At 43.1% G+C, this 19,461-nt stretch overlaps 1 protein-coding gene across 2 annotated transcripts in view; it reads left to right on the top strand.

Moving 5' to 3' along the window:
• Pip5k1b (phosphatidylinositol-4-phosphate 5-kinase type 1 beta) overlaps window positions 1-19,461 on the top strand; it is a 256,230-nt gene that overhangs the window by 92,664 nt on the left and 144,105 nt on the right. For both annotated transcript variants that reach the window (XM_021190213.2, XM_029540159.1), the window contains exon 2: window positions 16,825-16,911. The gene's annotated coding sequence lies outside the window, so the exon portion shown is untranslated. The remainder of the gene's footprint in view (window positions 1-16,824; window positions 16,912-19,461) is intronic.

Raw genomic sequence — 19,461 nt, 5'->3', positions numbered from 1 at the left:
ATCTTATAGAAATTAGAGTATCCTAAACATCTTTTGGAACCACTAAGGATCTCAGATATACAAAGCAATTTAAAAAGAAATGGAGTCATCTCGCTTTCTGACTCCAAAGTGTATTACATACTACAGTAGTGGAAGCAGTATGGTACGTAGACATAGAGACCTATGAGATGGAATAAGACTTCAGAAACAAACTCAGGTCGGCTGGGTTGTCAGCTGGTCCTCAGCTAAGATGCTAGAAGTTTGCTCTAGGGGAGAAATAATGTATTCAGCAATTTGCAGCAGGAAACCTAAGTATCTGTATGCAAAAGAATAAAACTTAACATTATACATGGAGAGCAACTCAGTATAAAATCTTAATAAAAATCCCAGAAACTGTAAGATTCCTAGAAAAAAAAATAAGAATCATGAAATAGGTCTTACCGTGGTTGATTAAATATGGCTCAAGAGGAGAACACCATCCAATTTAGCTTTTGTCTGACAAAGGAAACCAGCAGCAGCATGTGAAGGGAACCTACATCATGCAGGTCAAGGGGGGAAACCCTTAGCAAACATACCTGATGTGAGATTTGATCTAAAATGAGTGATGGGGTGGAACTGAATGGAAGAGAAAGCTGTTCCCTTATGGTGTCCAGAAAGCATGGAAAGGGAAATCCTACAAATCAATAGCAAAAGTAAGGATGACCTAGATTTTAAAATCTCAAAATGCATTTGTTCCTGTCAGTTCCTTTAAGGAAATAAAAAAGATGCTGATGTGGGTGGAGGTACTTCTGAAAAGCAAATTGTCAGTTAGAGCCTGCAGGCTCATGGCTAAGTTCTTCCTTACTTCCAAACTGTAGGAGTTGACATGCCTTTATAGTAATATTACACTATTATTCCTGTTATATACTACAGTAGGCCACGTGAAAGAAATGGATTGGGTCAGGGTAGACTGATTCCCATTGGAGACATGAGCAAAAATCCAGAAATAGCTTTTCAGTTAAAGGCCACTTTGCTTTGAGCTTGTAAATACATCCCTGTAGAGTCATTAGAGGTTATTTTCTGTGCTAAAAATTTTGAGATCTTAGCAAAATCAATAGGAAGCCACTCCAGGATTTGAGAGAAAGATGGGGTACATTTTGCATTTCAGAAAAGTCCCTTTTAGTAATAGCTGTCCCAGACAGGTAACTAGTTAGGAGTCTAAGGAAATCATCCTTGGAAGAAATAATGTGGTTTTTAATCCAGAGGGTAGCAGAAAAATGCAGAGAAAGTTTAGGTTAAAGAATATTAAAAAGAAGGGTTGGGGAAAGTTGATTGATCAAGCGCCATGTTAAAGAAGAATCCTGAGGGCTTTTGGCTTGGGTATCTGTAGTAGGATATGATATGACCAACTGGGTTGGAGCACAATTAATTTATCACACCTGTAAGACACATAGGAACCCTGCAAGCAGCTATGACTGTACAGCCTGAGCTCTGAAAAGGGTGTGGGTTCAGGAGTATTTGGGGTCATGTCCGATGGATTACAGTTGAACCCATTGCTAGTGGGGATTATGCAGAGAGTGGTTAGAGGAGGGGGAGGGAGAGGAGGGGAAACTACTGGAAGCATTGAGGATTAGAGAGAGATAGAGAGGGAGAGGGAGGGGAGGGAGAGAGGAGGGGAGGGGAGGGAGAGAGGAGGGGAGGGGAGGGAGAGGAACAGAGCTTGCCAAAGACATGAGAAAGATGAGAAGTGCTCTGAGAACTTGAGGGTAGGTTGAGCATGAGTAGCCCTTGCTGTGTCTTCCCTGAAGTCCCCCCCCCCATAGAAGATGGAAAACATATGACAGGGGTGCCTAGTAACTGAGAATGCCAACTCTCCTCCCATAAGGAGCAGAGGGGAAACACCTGGGTAATATTAGGGTAGGCAAAGGACAGCATTGGTGTGACTGGGAACCAATGGAGTTTGGACCCTTAGTGGGAGAGGACCAATTGTTTATGGAGTCAATCCAAATTTGAGAGCTTACAGGCTACTCTGAGAACTCAGAGAAGATGCTGAGTGAGAAGTGCAAACAAGAGCCTACTTGCATCCTCACCGTGACCATGGGAAAGCAGCTTGGGGCTTTCTGTCAGTAAGTCGGGGAGGGTGGCAAAAACTGTCCATTAGTCCTTTGATGATTTTGACCTTAGATGTAAGGAGATCGAGCCAAGACTCCTCCTTTCAAGGAGCTTGAAAGGAGGGTCAGTGAGCAGAAAGGGGACCTGGAGTAAGGGCCCTAGAGTTAAATTCTTCTGTCTTCCGGTTGAAGAGCCCTATTCGAGGAGGAGGTTCAAGACACTGGGAAAAAGCATGGCCAACGGGAGAAGACTCAGACAGATGTGTGTTAGGGAGGATGTTGGCCAGTTTTGTGTCGCAGTGACGAAGCTACCTGAACTAGACAACTAAAAAGGCTTATTTTCAGAAATTTCAGTATTGGCCTGCTTGCTCCATTGTTGAGGGCCTGGGGAGCACATGCTGGAGCAAAGCAGTTGATTTCATTCATGTTGGCCAGAAAGCTAGGACAAGATACACTTCCAAGTCATGCCCTAGGAGGGACCTCCTTCCTCCAACCACACTCCAACCTCATACCTCCCATCACCTCCCAATAATGCCATCGTATCATGAAACCACCAAGGGACTCATCTGCCGATTATCGCTGAGCCCTCAGGATCCAATCACCTCTCAGTGCTTGGATCCACCATCAGGAGGCCAAGCCTTCAGTGTATGAGACTTTGAAAATGGAACTCACCATAGCTCCCACGAAAGAGCAAGCAAAGCATACGTAGCGATGAGAACAGAGACCGTGGACCAAAAAGGATGGCCCCCAAGGTCACAGGCAGACAGGATAGTAAACAAAAGGACCATCTGTGAGGCAAGAGCAGGATGCAGACAGTGGTCTTACAAGAGACTTAAGGAGAAAAATGGGGTGGTCCACGGCAGAACTAGCAGACTGATGCACAGGAGAACTTTGAACTACTTCATTGCCCACCTTGGCACTAACATTGTGATCTTTGACAAGTCATTTAGCCTTTCAGTTGCTTCTGTGTTCCCTGTAACCTAGCAGTGAGCTATAACTTTGAGTTATTGAAGGAATTCCGTGAGTTAATCCATACCATACAAGAGTGCTATTGCCTGTGACTGTCATTATCGGTAGATCTGAGAGAGACTACAGTCTGGAGTGAACCTAGCACCTAGCTAGGCAAGTTGGGCGTGGGGAGTGTTGAGCTGGGGAGGGTGATCTTAGCAAAGGAAGTGATGTGTTCTGCTGGGAAGTCCTCAGAAGAGAGAAGCACTCAAGATTGGCTCACCAGGTCATTGAGAAGCTGCTTCAAGGAACACAAACACTGGAGGCACAAGGCAAGAGTCCGCTAAGAACCTGCCATGTTGTAAGAGTGAGCTCTTATGAGTGTTGTTGACAGGAAGCCTATGAAGCCAGAGAGCCATATATATATGCTCTTTGCCCTGAGTGGGCTGTGTAGCAGAGGGGGTGGCTGGGCAGAGCATGGTAGCATGCTGTACAGAGCCTCATGTGTTCTGGGGGTTTAGGAGCAGTGATCGGATAACTCTTGCCCTCTGCTCATTCTCCATACAAGAGTAGCCACAACCAGCAATGACGCTAAATGTACAGAACAGGTGCTACTTGCCAGTGACGCATCTGGGCTGTGGATGTTGGGTACTCCTCCCAATGCTGGCACGGAGCACAGCTCTGTTTCTGGCTCTCGGATGCTGCTGCTGTGGCACAGAGATGGAGCTGTTTGGCCAAGCCATGAAGCTTAGGGGTTGGGAGTGGGGCGGTGCCATTATTAAAGCTGGCCATGTGGTTTCACAGACTGTCTCAGCCACCCAGCTGGCATCACTTGACCTGTTTTATTAATGGCTGTGTGGAGAGAGGAGTTACAGGTGGAGGTGGAGCTGATGCCAGGGTTATTCTAGCTCTTGGAGAGTCTCTCTGTCTTAAGTTAAGCATGTGAGGCTTACAAATAACTCTGAAGAGTGATGCATGCATTATTGACACAAGGCCCTCCCAACCCAGCAGGTAGCAGGGAAGAATGGTTTGACATAGCCCTGCTGGAAGGACATATGGCTCTGTCTGTCTTTCTACATGACCTGACGTGTTGTAGAGGTTCTAAAGAAACACAGATGTGCTGCCTTGCCTAAGCGGAGTCCCTCCTCCACTCTCATCTGCCAGATTGGGCAGTGATAAGAGTTACCTCTGGGCAAAGAGAAAGATTCTCTCTCAGGAATCCTACAGCCTTCAGTAGTCAGTAAAGCTTGAAAACCTACAGACTTCTGACTTAACCCCATGCTTCCTGGCCCTAAACAAACAGAGCCCAGAGGCAGAGCTGTTCCCACTGCCCTCCCATCTTGGGGTTTCTTCCTTTGTGTCCTCAGCTGGATTCAGAACTTTGGGGTTTCACCTCAACACCACCACAGAAGTTTCCAACTGCACGCTAAATCTGGTCTTCCGTTACATCTTTTCTGCTCTTAAGAGAAGTTTTGTAGCAGATATACTTTATGTGTGAAGTATGTGGCTGCCCCGCCCCAGGCCACATTCAAGGTCAGCAACTGACCATTCGATCATCTTGGCCCACCCTGAAGGTCGAGATCATGCTTCCATGCTCAGGCCCCTTCCTGCCCCACTGACAGCATTTTTAACCTGTTCTGGCATCCTGAAGCTCTTGGAGACTGCAAACTCTGGATCTCTGTCACCTCCCTCATCCACACTTTCCAGTTCTGCCTCCTTTGGGCCTTGACTTCTTCAATTCAGTCTCTGGTTCATTGACTCATTCAGTCCCCAGCGTGTCTTAAACCTACACAGAGCCAACCACATGTTAAATGCTCTGCCGAAATTTAATATTCAGTGATTAGTAGCTGATTTGTGATTTGTTGGCCTGGATTGATTGATTGATTTTGGCTTTTAAATTTTTATTGCATTTTCTAGAACATTACATATAAGCCCTCTGACTGTGATGACCAAAGTTAGAGGCAAAGCCAAGTGGAGGTATTAGTTCCTAATCCTGCTAAAGACATCCTTGTTATTACATGCGCTTATGTTTTGGCTTTTCATTTGGGTTCCTTGACAACGGGCACTTTCTTACCCTTTGTTGTAATCCCCAGTGTGCCTCCTGTAAAGGAGTCCTGGAGTAAGTGAGGAGTGAAATGTCCTTGCCAAGGAACATACCTTAAATCGTCGTTCTCATTCTGTTTTCCCTCTATTTATATTTGTGCGTGGTTCAAACTCACTTTTGTTCATTTATTGCCCATTGTGCTGGTTAGTTTTATGTCAGTTTGACTCACACATGAGTTGAGAGAAGTTCATTCAGTTCAGGATAGGCTCTCAGGGCTGGAGAGATGGCTCAGTGGCTAAGGGCACCGATTGCTCTCCCAGAGGTTCAGTTCCCAGCTACCACACGGTGGCTCACAACCATCTGTAATGAGATCGGATGCCCTCTCTGGTGTGTGTGAAGACAGCCACACTGTATTCATAAAAATAAATAAATCTTTAAGAAAGAAAGAAAGAAAGAAAGAAAGAAAGAAAGAAAGAAAGAAAGAAAGAAAGAAAGAGAAAGAAAAAGAGAAAGGATAGACTCCCACCAAATTGGCCCACACTCTTGATTAATGATTCTTGATTAATGATTGATGTTGGAGGCCTAGCCTGTTGTGGATGGTGCCACCCCTAGGCAGGTCCTCCCTGATGATATAAGAAAGCAAACTGAGCAAGCCAGTAAGCAGCATCCCTCCATGGTTTGCACCACAGTCCCTGCCTCCAGGTTCCTGCCCTGCCTGGGGTCCTGCCCTGACTTACCCTAGTGAGGGACTATGACCTAATAAGTTGAAATAAGCCCTTTTCTCTCCCAGTTTACTTTTGGTCTTATAGTTTTATCACAGCAATAAAAACTCTAACTAAGATAACAGCCAAGTTTATTATTAGCCCCAAGTCATAGAAAAACATTAAAAATTTCCCAGTTCAACATTTCCCTCCTGCATATTGTTTCCCTTCCCATAACTACATTTTTCATCCTCTCCCACAAATGTCTCTCCAACTCCCCCACTGTGTTCTTTCAGACTTCCCAACAGGCAGAGGCTCTGACACCTGGTTTATTAGAAACTCTTTGGGGTCATGGACCAACTGCCTTTTATCATAATCTTCTGGCCTATGGGAGTCTGTGCTGCTCCGCCTTTCTCAATAGAAGACAAACCCATCCCACAGTACTTTGTAGACTGCAGCAGGAGCAGAGCCAGACAGAAGACCAGGTTATTTATCTCTAAGACCAAACATTTGTCTTCTGCTTAAAACTGATTTTATGTGCCTGTGGTTTGTCCTTGAGCAATTTCTGGGGTATGGACACTTAAGGGGGCATACCTCAGAAAACAAAATGAAAATCAAAAGCAAGATGTAGAAGACAAAAAGAAGTGAGAGGATGCATCATACTATAAAAATCTGATACTTTGAAATCAGTCCTTGGCCAAATGTCTTATAAGAAGTGAATGAGAGAGCATAGAAGAATTATATGGGAGGAGGGACCATTTGAGGTTTGTTGTGATTATCCCCCAGGGGGACTGGGAAGATATTTTTTAAAGATATTTTAATGTTAATAGATGCCTTTCCTCCATGCTGAATACCATGGCTTTATATGTATTTACTCTCCTGACTTTTCTCCCTCCGTCTGGCATGCCAGCCAAGTGCACACAAACACATTAGGTCTTTGTGTATTTAGGATTTAAAAGCGAGGTTGGGGAATATCCGGCTGTGGTGGTGTTTCCATGAGAGACTAAGCACGACGCTGGTCCCTGGTCAGAGGACAGCACATGACTCGTAGCAGTTTGTGCCAGCAAGTTTCTTCTGTCCGTTGCTTGTGGTGAAACGGCTTTGAAAGAGCTTATGAATTCTTTCGGCATAACCTTTGTTGGGAAAATGAATTACAAGTGGTTCGTTTTATGCTGAGCCTTTTGTTATCACCATTTAAAGCCGTCCTGTTTGTTCACTTTGTGAGAGCCGCTCTGAGGGCTGATGAATGTGTTTTATGAGAGAATAGAAGAGCCTGCAATTTGTTTTGATTGATCTTCATTCGGATTCAAAGAGAGCAGGTGCTGTCGTTTGGAATTGGTTTTGGCAGTGGCTCGGTTATATAAATATTAGAAATACAGACTGAAGCTTCTTTTAAATTATCTTTCTCCATTAGTGTAGGAGAGCTTTATGTTGAGTACTAAACCCTGTGGTTCTATTTTTACAACTTCTCATATAAACATGTTACATACCATATGTTTGAACATATGTATGTGTATGTGGACTCCATTGTGCAGATGTATAGCATGCAAATTTTCCATACTTCTTTAAAAGTTTGTGCAAATATTATCCTTTTAAAAAAATCTGAGCATGTGATTTTTTAATATAACAAGAGGCTTTTTTTTTTCTTCTAGTCCGAAAAGTGTAGACAGCTCTAACTTTAGAAACAATGTCAAGGGTTGTTTTCAGTTTAGTGTGGTTTTTGTTGCTAATCTTTAAGCCTTTAGAGAGTGAGTGAGCCATTGCAGTTTGAAATCTTTTTTTTTTTCCCTGCTTTTCTGCATCTTTGTTATTGTTGTTTGTTACCAAAAGCCCCGTTGAGGGCTGCTGTGCTGCTGTGCCTCTTCTCAAACACACCGGGCAGATTATGGAAGTACTTCCTTTCCAGCCACACTACGTACACGCACACATAGCTGCTCTCGTCTTGTCCTCTGCAAACCACTTTTGCTCAATGTCTGTGCTCCTCAGATAAGGAAATGGAACATTCTGTGACCCAGTTCCTCCTGCAAAAATCCAGAGCAGAGCTTGCAGCACACTGTCAGAGCAGTCTGCATTCCTCCCTCCCTCCCTCCCTCCCTCCCTCCCTCCCACTGTTGTGATTTCCTAGTGAATTAGGCCCTGTCTTTGTCCTTATGGCCCCAGGAGCCTGAGCCGGGCTCACTACCTGACATGTGATACTCATTAAACGTTTATTGAAAGAATGGGATTATTTGTTATTTTCATAATGAACATGAAAAGAGAATGATTAAAGTAAAAATGATTAGCAGTGACATCCACACATTCTCTGTCTGCTTTCTGTTTTGAGGAATTTAGAAAATGTGGATATACATACAGCCTGGATGGCGTGAGAACATTTAAATAACTGCTGTCTTACGGGAAGCTCAGTTTCCAGTGGGCAGGAACACAGGGAAGATTAAATCCCTGATGTCCCCCTTCTTACTCCAATCAGGATGGAAGTGAGGCTGTATCAAAGGAACCTGGCAGTGCCACCAAACCAGAACTCCCTGCCGGGTCAGCACAACTCACGGTAGGAGAGAAGGGGATGAGAACCTGAGGTCACAGAGGGTCAGCCGCAGAGATGGACCCCCCCCCAACTGTAAAGCCTTGCTCACCATTAGTCTTAGTTGCGCCCTTGCTTCCTTGGGTCTAATGAGCTGTTTGCGCTTGTCGTTAGGATCCTTCACTCTTGTATAATATGTTTGCTGACCTACTTAAATAATTAGCCACTTTCCCCGTAATTTGACCTTGCCTCAAACCCGACTATGGCAGATTAAAAAGAGCGAAAGATGTGGACCTAGCTAGGAATTGGGGGCTGTAGGCTTCCTGATGTAATACTCCAGCATGGCCCCTAGGTACAATGCAACATCTAAAACATTCCGTAGCTTTAAACAACTCCCCTTCCACCTTGGAAATTAAGAACACCCTCTAATTTAAGACTCAATAATGCAGAATACGGTTTACATGAAATAATTATGGAAACTAATTATAAGCTAACCTTTCAGATGCATTTATGGATTCAAAAATGCAGTGTAACTTTTTTTTTTTTGGTTTTTCGAGACAGGGTTTCTCTGTGTAGCCCTGGCTGTCCTGGAACTCACTTGGTAGACCAGGCTAGCCTCGAACTCAGAAATCCGCCTGCCTCTGCCTCCCGAGTGCTGGGATTAAAGGCCTGCGCCACCAGGCCCGGCGCAGTGTTAACTTTTATTAGTCTTCAGGTTGTTTCCTTTGGGGAATAGAAGGCAGGGTGTTACCATGCTATAAAGAACATAAGATTTGAAGTCAAATGACTCGGAGCCAGGTCTGAGCTCTGCCTTCTCTAACCTGGGCTTCAGGCAAACTGCCCAAGATCATGGCCTCTCTTGCAGTCACATCTGGGCTCAGTGAGGGCAATGATGGAGCTCGGCAACTTGGTTGTGAGCCACTGAAGTTCTTACCCAGTTCCTAGAGTCATAAAAATGGAGGCTCTTCTGCCAGCCTCTCATGGTCCACCTTTCCACTGAAAACCACAGTTCTTACAGCTCACCACCTCGTGTCTACCTTCCGGCTTTCCGTTTCCTTTCCATTTTGTTCTTTGTCCTGGCTCGCCCATCCCCAGTCGTTCCTCACTCTGGATCAGCTCTGCTGTGGACCTAGCTGGGAATTCACGGGGGATTCACGTGCCTAGCCCAGGGACTCTATGGTTTTAGCAGGCTGGCCCTTGAGAGCCCCAACTGAAGTCTAACTTCTGCATTCTGGACTCAATCTTAGCCAAAAGGCTGAGAAGCTATTACAGGCCACGTTATTCAACCTTCACCATGTGTTGTTCAGGCCCCAGCAGACACCTCTGCTTTTGGCGTCTTTTAATACTATCTCATCTTGAAAAGATCAACAGTGGCTTCCTGCTGATACCCATCTTTAACTACTACCTTGTGCTTAGTTGTTTTTCGGTTTTTCAAGACAGGGTTTCTCTCTATAGCCCTGGCTGTCCTAGAACTCTGTAGACTAGGCTGGCCTGGAACTCAGAAATCCACCTGCCTCTGCCTCCCAAGTGTTGGGAGTAAAGGCATGTGCCAAGTTGGCCTAGAACTCACTATAGAGACCAAGATGGCATTGAAGTCGGAGATTCGGCTGTGTCTGCTTCCTGAGTGCTAGGATTAAAGCTGTGTGCTAACACATGTACAGCCCTTGCCAGCTTTTCCACCCACCCAGCACTTCAGTGACCAATTCCATGCATTAAATTCCTTCTCTGGACTTCATGTGATTCTTTTTTTCCTTAGTGGCCTCTGGTAACACTCTTGAAGTGGTCGGTTACCTATATTTCATTTACTGGTTAGATTGGTTCACCTATATTTCGTTTACTGGTTACGGCGGTTTCACATGGCCTCTGAGCCTATGAGGCATGCTTAAAATGCTGCTTCATCATTCTTGTTGTGCTTGGGTAGTAATTAGTCACTTGCTTAGGTACGTGGCCCAATTCTCACAGCACACCCACACTGAAGTAGGGGGTCCTTGAGGTAGGAATGGGGATCATCCCCATCCCCTAAATGCCTCCCTTCTACAAGCCAGCCTTCCAACAAGAGTACCAACCCTAAGAATATTAAAAATGACTGCATCCCATCTGCTTTACGAACCAAGTATCAAAATAGCACACTGGGGGCTAAAGAGAGGACTCAACAGTTGAATGCCTGTATGGCCCTTGCGGAGGTCCTGATTTCAGTTCCCAACCCTGCATCCAGTGGATCACAACCACCCTTAACCCCACCGCCAGGATGTTTGATGCCCTCTATGGGCAACTTCAATTCATGTGCATATACCTCCACAGAGATACATGCATGTATATAATTAAAAGTAAATATTAAGTCTGAAACAGTAACAAAGCTAAATTGAGCAATGTTGAGAAGCTGTAATATGAAGTGAGACGATATGCATGATGCCCTTCATATGTCATGGCAAATCAGGCATGATTGGTAGACCTAGCACTTGGAAGTCTGAGGAAGGAGGATTACTTTGAGCTTAGGAGTTTGTGGACAGACGAGTACCATGTTCTCTTTGAAAATAAATTTTTTTATTTAAAAAAAATGGTATCCATTGTTTACTATTTATGTGCACGAGAAGTATGTAAGGGGGTGCAAAAGTGTGGGGGTACATGTGTATGTTAGTGTGTGGGTGCAGGTGTGTGTTAGTGTGTGGGTGCAGGTGCATGTTAGTGTGTGAGGGGATGCAAAAGTGTGTGGGTGCAGGTACATTAGTGTATGGGTACAGGTGCATGTTAGTGTGTGGGTGCCAGGTTCATTAGTGTGTGGGTGCAGGTGTGTGTTAGTGTGTGGGTGCCAGGTGCATTAGTATGTGGGTGCAGGTGCATGTTAGTGTGTGTGTATGTGAAGCCAGACTCAGCCTCAGGTGTTCCTCGGGATCCATGTATCTAGTTTTCTGAGACAGTCTCTTTGTGGACTCTGGCTCACCAATTGCACTATGCTAGCTGGCCAGTGAGCTCCAGGCTCTACCTGCCTCCTCCACAGCATTAAGATTACAATCATGCGCTGCTGTACTTGGTATTTTACATGAGTGAAGGGATCAAACTCTGGGCCTTGTGCTTATGCAAGAAGCACTTTACCAACTGAGCCATCTCCCAAGCTCCTGAATTATTTTTTTTTAAGTTAACAGAATCCAGATAATATGTACCAGAAACATGGGCAAATAATCAAAGTTATAGAAAAACAGAAAGAAAACCTTTTATTTCCTGGCTGTGTTATGGTAATCAACTTTTGTTGTTTTTGTTAACCAACTTTCTTTCTCAGCATCTTACTATATACAGTTTAAGATAGCTTTGTTTAGTTTCAGAAGTCTTTTTAAAATGAGTTTTCAACTTGGAATCATGGGTCAGACTGTACTGTCAACACTTTTACTGCAGAGCGTATTTCCTTAATTAATTAGCCATTGGATTGTCTGCATTCTGCGCCCTTGCAGACACTATGAATGAAGCCCTGCCTAATTCTCATCAAAAGGTCCATTGTAAAGAATGCCATTCCCGGAGGACAGCCTGGAGGATGTGCAGTCTGTTCCTCACTGAGAGAGAGTTTAAATCTTCCTCGTGGTTTGTGTCAGATCACCAAAGAGCTGCCAACCGGGGGTCTCCACATATTTTCTTCTTGTCAGTTTCACAGTACCAGGGAAGATGAATGAAAACTGAAGGCCCCATCATCAGAGATGTTTGAACTATGAATTGAAAAAGAAAACATACAGCTTTCCTGATGAAGAAGAGTGGGAAGATGGAAACAGGATCGAATGAGGGACACAATAGAGTTGGATGAAAGGGTTAGTGGGCTCAGAGCCTTCACTACCTGAGAGAGAGATATATTCATGAGGATGGCAGATAGTTCTACACATGGAGTGAGTCCCGGTAGACCAGCTATGTGCTATTCCTGGAGGATCTACTGGAAGTGTTTCCATCAAATGAGAATTAAAACAAAGACATGAAGATAGGGGAGGGAAAAAAAGAAAGAAAGTGGTAAGCAACAAAGTTAATCAAATGCACTGGGTACTGTTTGCTTTGCTGTGATGAAATACTGGACAAACGCCACCCAAGGAGAGGAGGGGCTATTTTGATGCACAGTTGGAAGGAATACAGCCTGTAGACTTAGAGAAGGCATGGAGGCAGGAATGTGGTTACTTTGTATCCCAAGAGCCAAGACTGGCCAACACTGGTGCTCAGCTCACTTCCTCCTTCCCCCTTTGTATTTCGTCCAAACCCCAGCCCATAGGGTAGCCCCACCCACCTTCAGGATGGGTCTTCCCGCCACCGTGAGTCTCTCTAAAAACTCTTACAGACTCTTAAGGTGTGTCTGCTCCATGATCCTAAATCCAGCCAAATTGACAATGATGGTCACAATTTATGATCAAGTCTAAATGATGCTAAGCTGAGCTGTCAGTTGTTAAGACTCATTGAAGAGGAAATGGCACTGTCTGTGAGAAGTGTTTGATAAATGGTATAGAGTGGGGGACGAGAGAATTAAAAAAAACATCCCAAATGTGCCCGCCTATGGTTATGGAAGAGAGAAGAGATGCTACAGGTTGGGTTCTCTAGAAACACGTGCTGGGATAGAATGTTAGGGACATGATACTTATTAATAATTACCTGTGTTATGCTCTCCAAAAAGATATGTCGAAGTCCAAAAGTACAAGTACAAGTACTTGTTCATGTGATCTTGTTTGGAAATGGAACTTTCAAAAGTATGATCAAGTGAGGATGACGTTGTTGGATTAGGCTCAGGGAATAAGGAAATGTCACTTAGATAGGGGTACCTGGTGAACATGCTGTGGGGTTAAAGAGGCCACAATTGGAGTGAAGGACTATAAACCAAAGACTAAAGAGATGGTTGGGAGAGACAAAGTTAGGGAGAGGCAAGGAATGGGTCCACCCAGAGCCTCAGAGACACTGTGGCCCTGTTAGAGCCTTGATTTTGAACTTTCAGCCTTGAAAACCAGGGAAAAACAAATTGGCCACTTTAAGCCAGCTATCCTGTGCTCCTTTGATAAAGCAGCCCAAGGAAGCTAAAAGGAGCTAAGAGGAAACGGAAGGCCAAACTCCTACACAGAAGCCACAGAGCCTGGACTGAGAGCCTAAAGAAGAGGCCTTGTCATCTGACCACAGAAAGGGCTACCCAAGGAAGCTATGACCTAGGGTGACTGACTCCCTGCAGAGGCTGACCCAGAAGGAGCTAGAAAGAAAAATAGCAGGTATCGAGGACATGTATAGTTATGTTGTTTTACTAGCACAAATATGGTTGGGGATATAACTCAGTGGTAGAATGCTTACTTACCATGGGAAATGTCCTAGGTTTTATCCCCAGCATTTCAACAACAAAAGAAAGATTTAAAAAAAATTAAAGTAGAAAGATAACTATAAAAAAAATATATGAAATTAACTTTTAAATTACCAAGAAGAAAAAAGAAGAATTGAATTATACATTGAGTAAATCCAGCAAAGGAGTAAGAAACAATAAATACAGTAACAAGTGTAATTAATCATAGAAATGTGTGTTGGAAGCAAGCCAAACTATAATTTTTCACAACAGATATTTTTTAAGTGGCAAAGTCAGATTTTTTTTTTTTAAATGTTCATTTTAAGCTATTTATAAGAAATCCTAGTAAAAACAGACTACCGAGCTGCGGTAGGAGTAGACTCAGTCTGGTGCTTTGGTGATTTGGCGTTTGGTTAAAATGCAGAATAGCAAATTTGGGGATGTAGTTCAGTGGTAGAGTGCTTACCCAGCATGCATCAGGCATGATTCCCAGTAGAAACAGGGTGGGGGGAGGGAAGCCTGCCCACACTTTAAACCAGGTGGGTATGAAGATGCATATGTGAAATTCAAGTGCTTGGGAGTCCAAGACAGGAGGATCATAAATTCATGGACATTCTGAGCAGGATAGCAAAATCCTGCCTCAGTTACTGTGTTGGATCCTCAGCACATTGGTGTAGTGCATGCCTTTAATCCAGTGCTGTAGAGATGAAGACAGAGTATCATAAATTTAACTGTCAACAACAACAACATAGTAAGTTGGAGAACAACCTGAGCTGCATGACACATCATCAGAACAAAAGCCAACACCTAATGGGGATATCATTAATGCATTGAAAAACACTATGTACTTTTTTCTTAAAGGAACAAAAAACAAAACAACAAAATATACCTAAGTTTTAAACCCCTTCAGAAAGAAGGGATATTTTTGGCAGTACTGGGAGTTGAACCTATAAAAGGCTATACTCTTGAGCTATGTGTCTAGCCCAAGGAAGAGCTATTAACAGGAAATGCAAAGGGATTAACAATAAAGAGGAGGGCATTCTACGAGATGTCTTCCTGAAGCCACCAGGTCCTTTTGAATGATCAGATTAAGGCTAAGTCCACCAGCTCAAGAGTGTTGGATTCCAATCATGTCTTGAAGGAGATTGAGAAACAACTTGAAGGAGAACATCTGGAAAATTGGTGGTGTCTCTGCCTTTACGGTGATGGAGGCCCTGGGATCATCAAGCCACTAGGGTGGCTGACAGAAGGAAAGGGACAGGATGGTGGGGAGCTTCCTGACCCAGACACAAAGGCCAGCTTCATCTTAACTCCATCACCACGGCAGACTCGGCCTTGCTGGCTTTGGTGGCTGGTAAAAATGAATCCTCGGACAGCTCTCCTTTTAAGACAAATTAAAAAAATCACTGGAAATGTATATCTGGTGATCAAGTTACAAGTTCTTCAACTTCAGCCTGGGAAACCTAAGCTGTGAGGAACTTCCCTTGGCCACTTTGGAAAATCAGGTTGAAACGTGCCGATATCCATACACTCCCTTGCTGGAACCTAGACTGAAACACTAGCAAATAGCGTGACTTAATTGTTCGTAAGTGGGTATGACCAAGCCTGTGTCTCCTGCGCTCTAGGTGAATAGAGCCTGGCAATGTGCTATCATTTTGTAGAATGGCACAGAACTGTGCATAAGCAAGCTAATATGGTAATTGTGGTTTGGAGTGAGTCTGAGTTTCAGGATGAAATAAGAACTGTAAATAGCTCTGCCATAAAATAATGTGATGTGATGTGTGTGTGTGTGTGTGTGTGTGTGTGTGTGTATAACGCACCAGGAATAAGAAAACAGATGTTACTCAGAGTACAGATGGTTTAAAATAATTCAATAACTATTATGGGAAATATTATGGAAATAAAAATTTAAATCAAAGTAAAATGGATGATTTCCTAACAAATTATAAATTACTAAAATTTTATCCAGAGATAAATTACAAATTCTAAGAGTTGAATAATTATAGAGCAAAAAGTGATTGCACATAAAGACTTCCATGTGATGACATGCATCAATTCCTTAGTACCAAACCCTGATAATGAAGCATCCAGTGTCAGTCCTAAGTGATCTTATGCAGAGCACAGCTGCAGTGTGTTCATAAGAGCATTGATAATGTCATGATGATGAGGAGACTTTTTTTTTAAAGATTTTGTGCAGAGCACAGTTGCAGTGAGTTCATAAGAGCATTGATAATGTCATGATGATGAGAAGACACCGTTTCAACCTCTGACTCTTACAATCTTTCTGTCCCCCTCTTCCATGAGACTCCCTGAGCTTTTGGGGGGTGGGTGGGCTGGCATAGATGTTTGATTTAGAATGTCTGTGGTCACTTAATCTCTGCCACACAGTTATTTTTAAATAGGAAAGTGCGTATACATTAGTATTAAGAGCAAGTGGACGAGAGAAAGTGAGAGAACATATGTACAGCAACAAGCATGGAGGAGTGGTTTTTTTTTTTTTTTTTACAGCAATGAAAAAGTGTTGACATTGATTATCTCTAGGGGGATATGTGTGTAAGACCTGGTTTACTTACTTTATACCTATCTACAATTTAAAGGGTGGCACGGGTCTGCAATTCCAGATACTCAGGAAGCTAAGGTAGCATTATTGCAAGTTCAAGGCTACTTGGAAAACTTAGCAAGGTCTTGCCTGGACATTCAATAAAAGGGTGTATGTGTGTAGTTGCATGGTAATGTACTTGCCTGGCATGCATGGTAGCTGGGCTCAACCTCTAGTTCTGAAAACATTACAAGCTGATACCGCCTCTGTGCTAAGTGTAATTATAGCCAAACATCCGTGGAAGTACCGTTTGCAGTGTGTCATCTAAACAATTCAGATAAAAATCAGTCCATTTGTCATAGAACTAATGCTGAAAGATTATTTACATGTTAAGAAAAGAATCCCTTATGAAAACTGATAGGGGAATACCCAGTGCGGCTTCTGTGGTTTGAGTGGCTGCGTTTATCTGTTGGAGACTCTGATCTGGAAGCCGATCATGGCCTTTGCTGTAGCAAGTAGGGACTTCCAAGTTTAGTTGGATGCTACAATGTATTCAGTACACATTGGGTCCTGTGGTTTATTCTCTTGCTACCCACATTATTGATCCTTCAGGCATACCCCTTCCTTTATCCTCACTACTCAACCCAAGAGCCACATCTGTTCCTTTGGGGAAGAGGAAGTGTGAATATCAATAAATATTGACCTACAATCTCTTCTCTAACAGGAACCTGGGTGAACGAAAGCAGTGTCAACGATGAGCAGGCCACCCGTCACCACCAACTCCAGATGACTTGCCATTTTACTTACAAAGGTAAGAAAATGTATTCTATATCCATAAGTAATCCTGATAGATGCTCTATTGAGACCTTAATGTTTCTACAGTATCTTTATTGACATACCGAGCTCATTACATTTAACTTTATCCATATCAAATTTCAAACAAACATCAAGCAAACGGGACATGGAAAGTTTTGAATGTCTGCTTGTGTGTGGACAAAGCATGGGGGGTGGAAAATGCCATGAATTACGGGTGCATGGTTAATTTTTAATCACCTTCAAATTCTCCCTAATTTTAAACAAATACTCAGAGAATGCAGCACAATACTAAAAAGAATGCTTGTGGGGGATTATCTTGATGGTATTGACAGAGGTGGGAAGACTGTTCACTGTGGGTGAGATTTTCCATGTTCCCTGAGTAATGGTTCTGGACAGTATAAAATAAGAGTGAGCTAAGCATACGTAAGTAGTTGGTTGCTTTCCCTGCTTGCTATAGACACAACAGTCTCCGCTTCAGGTACCTGTGCCTTGATTTCCCCACAGTGACAGACTGTAGTTTGAACTAAAATCAGACCTTTCTCCCTTAAGTGGTTTTTGTCATAGGAGTCTATCACAGCAACAGGACATGAAGCTAAGAGCCTATCCCCAACCATTCCATTCACCTCTTGGACTTGGGTATCCCTGGGTGATATCATGGTGTTTTGTCAAACATCACTCTATGATTATATGAAATCTCAAATATTTTTAAAAGAAAGAAAAATAACAACTTTGAACTCAGGTGACCCTTTAGGGGTGATAAGTTGGGATATCAATAAATATTGATCAATGATCTCTTTTCTAACAGTACCCCCGGGGAGGGGTCAGAAGCACTGTTAACAATGAATAGCCACCCCTCCACCCCTCAGCCCTCCCCGCCCCCTATCACTCATTTATTTGCTCTGTGCTTCTTGAAAGGAATTTAAATGAATTAAATAACCTGGCTCATTTCTCATCTCCTTCCCTACTGGCAAGTCAGGAGTGATTTACAATGGAATGAAAAATACTTTTCTTTGCAGCTCTCTGCTCACTGCCCTTCATTCATGCCACTTAAACCCTTTCCCAGAGGTTGGTTCTCAACTCCCCACAGAGTGGCTGTTGGTGTGTTTCCATCTTTAAAGCTGGGGGTCTGAGAAATGTAGCTACTCAAGTGGCATTCTTCAGGGAGGGCCTCTGTCTCTTGGCTCTGTTGAGCCAGGTTGGCTTTTTATCCTGATATTATTAAGTCTTACAAGCATTTTAGTCTTCCTGGCGTTTTATTCAGAACCCATAAAAGTATTATTCTAAGAAACTAGAGAAAAAGTCAATTCCCCTTTAAACAAATAAAGCAGATGTTTTTGTGAAACAGACGTCTTTGAAGACTCTCAGTTCTAGAATGGACAGTTTGAACAGACCCTGTATCTGAAAGCTGAGAGGGCAAGACAGGGGTTGATTGTGATAGCAGTAGACCTGGTGAGGTGGGCTCATCTAAGTCATTACCTTTGTTCTTCTGAATGGCCTTAGTCATGTCATGCACACATCAGTGCTTCAAGTTCAGGTGTAGAGACACAGCTGGCAAATTCTTTGGTACCACAAATACTGAATTTATTAAGAGTCCAGGACTCAAAGGCTTGTAGGAAAGTCAGTAGATCTATCTCTCCTGGTTGTATTGATATCCTTCCTGTAATTTAGGATCGTATAGTGAGTGCTCTTGGAGTAGAAGGTAACTAGCAAAGAGTTCCAAATGGAGCAGTGTGCAGAACTGAGAGCCTCAACCTTAGATCATAAGTCTTCATCAAACCCCTTCCCTCAGGGCTCAAAGATCTATAAGAAAAAAAAGAGGCAGAAAGGTTTTAAGGGCCAGAGGTGGGAGATGACTCTCGGGAGAGCATGTTCCAGACCCAACAGGACTGGTCTGAATCACAAAGACAGTCATATGACCACCACAGGTTCATAACAGACAATCTCAGTACTGAGAGATAAAGCAGACACAAAAATCCCACCCCTAACCAAGAAGCTATTTGCAATTGATTTCTGCTGGGAAAATGAATACGGGTTTTACCTAATGGTGTTTCTCTGAATATATCAACCACACTCCAGTGCAGGCCCCAAGTCCAGGAGTAGTTAGCCAACATCTGTCCAATTTCCGGTTTGGTTTGGTTTGGTTTGTTGTACACATTTTGTTTTTAATTTATGTATTTACTTACTTACTTACTTACGTATTGGTTTGACTGTTTTGTTTTTTCCTAATTTTTTGAGGGAAGAGACATGAAGTTGAGTGGGTAGGGAGATAAGGAATATCTGGGAGGAGTTAACGGAGGGAAAAAGAATATGACCAAAATATGATACATGAAAAAAAAATTGTAAGTTTTGAAAATTCTGAAATTTTATAGCTTGTTGATGATGTCGGTGCTCTTATTTATCACAGTAAAAGGCTTTAAATTTTTTTAAATGATTTTAAAGTTAAATATGAATGCCTATTGAAAGGTGATTACAAGTACATGATTGAACACCTACTGTCTCTCAGTGAGAAAAAATATTTTAAGTGCATTTGAAAAAATTCACAAAA

The sequence above is a fragment of the Mus pahari genome, chromosome 1, assembly GCF_900095145.1.
Source record: "Mus pahari chromosome 1, PAHARI_EIJ_v1.1, whole genome shotgun sequence".
In the NCBI taxonomy this organism is placed as follows: domain Eukaryota; kingdom Metazoa; phylum Chordata; class Mammalia; order Rodentia; family Muridae; genus Mus; species Mus pahari.
The sequence above is the reverse complement of the archived record's forward strand: the minus strand, read 5'-3'. Positions and strand labels throughout refer to the sequence as shown.